Here is a 2,954-nt window from a genome sequence, read left to right as displayed (position 1 = left end):
CGCCAGGGGCCCCCGGGGGCTGCACCGGCCTCGCCTCCGGCCCCTCGCCAGGGGCACCCGGGGGCCGCCCAGCCCCGCCGGCTCTCCCAGCAGCGAGTGGCGCCCGGATCTCGGCCCGCAGCGAAGCAGCTGGTTCAGACTCAGCATTTAGAGTTTGTTCCAAACCTCCACGTCCCCGGTCCCGCTCCCTGTCCTGGGGGTTTCTGTCCCCCTTCCTCTGCTGGGATTGCCAGGACCACACACTGAAACTTACAGAGACAAGGGTGAAACTGACTCGTCTGTTTGCACCATCAAAAGTGCATCACATGCAAAGAACATGAAGGATGAGAAGGGAATAGGTTCCGGCAATCAGCCCTGTTTTAATAGCGTGGCGGTGCTGGAACCAGAGCAGTATTTTTAAATGACATATAAAACCAATATCCTTTAAGTAACAGTTAAGTGCAAGAAAGGTAAAGCTCCCTTCTCTGAAGCATGGTTTGTTTACTGCTAGTCGAAGCAGGAGAGTAGACTTGAAGGATGCTGTATAGCAAATCCAAAGTGCAGCATCTTCTCAGGCCAACATGCTGCAAAGATTTCAGCACATACCCAACTGTACAGATGTGTGCAGTCAGGCTGACCCCACCTTAATGGAAATGGACCCCACTTCTGTTCCCCTACTGTACTTGGTACTGTGGCTACAGCAAGCTCCAGGTCCATCCAGGCAGACTTGGCCTCAGTCAATTTTAGGAGGAAGATGCCCTGCCCTCACTGGGAAGCCAGCATCCAGTTCTGTCCATACTCTCTCCCCTTACAAGGCCAAGAGACACTGGCTGTCTGGGCGAGTATATCATTACATTGTGGTGCATCCCTATTGTTACAGGCTGGTCCCCTGTATCTGATAGTCTAGTCTTAATTACATTGCTAATTATCAAATCATCCTGATTCCCCACTCTGATTTATTTTGCTCATAATGTGTCTGCTCCAACTCACCCTGGCAGGTGGCCCTTTGTATTCTGATCTTTTCTCACCTCGATAGCTAGTTCCGTTTTTTAAAATCCTTTTTAGTTACTCCTCTTCATTACAGCCCTGTGACCTCTCTCTCTCTGTCTAACCTGCCTTGTGAGCAGCCAAATAACCCTCTCCTTTTTGCTGATAGGTTTCTGTGGCCTCACTAGTGCATCTGATTGGTTCCTGTTACAGATAGGCATACAGCTCAGCCAATCCACTGCTCCTGATTGCCCAAAATGTAGTTTAGGGTTGTTGACGTTAACAACTGACCTGCTCCAAATGTGCAGCAGTCTGTTGCTGAGAGCTGGGAGTCAGGAGAGATCCTGGGTTCTGTTCCCACTTCTGTGACTGCTGTATGATCATGTCTAAGTCAGTTCTCTATCTTTAACACAGCTATGAGAATATCGCCTTGCAGAGGTCCTGTGAGGTTTAATTCATTAGTGTGTGTAAAGTATTTGAGATCCTTGGATGAAAGCTGCTATAGAAATGACAGTTGTGATTGTTATGTTCCTGTGAACAGTATAAACACAATATACTACAAGAGCAACTAATGGTCATGGTCTTCTTATTACCACACGGCTCAGCTCTGTTGAATTGGGACCAGTCCTTTGTGCTACCAGTGTTATTACCTTTGTGGTAGTTAACCAGTGACAAAGCACAATAGACTGGCAGTGACTGAACAATGGTAATAACAAGGTATTTTTTAAAATTTTTGTATGGGGCACAGGATCTGGTCCAAGAGGTGATTATAGTGGAACCTCTGGGTAATAGTGACCATAATATAATGAAATGTAACAGCCCTGTGGGGGGAAGGGGCAGAAACATCACAGCAGCCCACCATGTAGCATTTAATTTGAGAAAGGGGAACCACACAAAAATGAGGAAGTTAGTTAAACAGAAATTAAAAGGTACAGCACCAAAAGACACCATAATAGAGGCTCAACTTAAATATATACCCCCAAATTAAAAACATAGTAAGAAAACCAAAAAAGTGCCACCGTGGCTAAACTACAAAGTAAAAGACACAGTGAGAGTCAAAAAGGCATCCTTTAAAAAGTGAACCTTAAATCTTATCGAGGAAAATAGAAAGGGGCATAAACTCTGGCAAGTGAAGTGTAAAAATTTACTTAGGAAAGCCAAAAAAGAATTTGAAGAACAGCTAGCCAAAGAGTCAAAAAGTATTAGCAATTTTTTTAAGTACATCAGAAGCAGTAAGCATGCTAAACAACCAGTGGGGTTATTGGACGATCGAGATGCAAAAGGAGCACTCAAGGACGACAAGGCCATTGCAGAGAAGCTAAAGGAATCCTCTGTATCGTTCTTCATGGCTGAGGATGTGAGGGAGATTCCCACACCTGAGCCATTCTTTTTAGGTGACAAATCTGAGGAACTGTCCCAGATTGAGGTGTCATTAGAGGAGGTTTTGGAACAAATTGATAAACTAAACAGTAATAAGTCACCAGGACCAGATGGTATTCACCAAAGAGTTCTGAAGGAACTCAAATGTGAAATTGCAGAATTACTAACTGTAGTCTGCAACCTGTCATTTAAATCAGCTTCTGTACCAGATGACTGGAGGATAGCTAATGTGACGCCAATTTTTAAAAAAGGCTCCAGAGGTGATCCCAGCAATTACAGGCCAGTAAGCCGGACTTCAGTACCAGGCAAACTGGTTGAAACTATAGAAAAGAACAGAATTATCAGACACATAGATGAACATGATTTGTTGGGTAAGAGTCAACCTGGTTTTTGTAAAGGGAGATCATGCCTCACCAATCTCCTAGAATTCTTTGTGGGGGTCAACAAGCATGTGGACAAGAGTAATCCAGTTGATATGGTGTACTTAGATTTTCAGAAAGCCTTTGACAAGGTCCCTCACCAAAGGCTCTTAAGCAAAGTAAACTGTCATGGGATAAGAGGGAAGGTCCTCTTGTGGACTGGTAACTGGTTAAAAGATAGGCAACAAA

The 2,954-nt window shown here is 44.7% G+C and overlaps 1 protein-coding gene across 2 annotated transcripts in view; it reads right to left on the bottom strand.

The window, feature by feature from the left end:
- The window catches only part of MVB12B (multivesicular body subunit 12B), a 104,807-nt gene extending 103,783 nt beyond the window's left edge, over nt 1-1,024 (bottom strand). The window contains exon 1 of one of the 2 annotated variants that reach the window (XM_026657283.2): nt 1,008-1,024. The gene's annotated coding sequence lies outside the window, so the exon portion shown is untranslated. Of the gene's footprint in view, nt 1-969; nt 987-1,007 lie in introns of those variants that run through there. The other variant, XM_026657282.2, reaches the window with a different exon arrangement.
- Nucleotides 1,025-2,954: the final 1,930 nt, after the last annotated feature.

The sequence above is a fragment of the Terrapene carolina genome, unplaced genomic scaffold, assembly GCF_002925995.2.
Source record: "Terrapene carolina triunguis isolate 2854851 unplaced genomic scaffold, T_m_triunguis-2.0 Scaffold238, whole genome shotgun sequence".
In the NCBI taxonomy this organism is placed as follows: Eukaryota; Metazoa; Chordata; order Testudines; family Emydidae; genus Terrapene; species Terrapene triunguis.
Note: the sequence above shows the minus strand (reverse complement) of the source record. Positions and strands in the feature narration are given on the sequence as shown.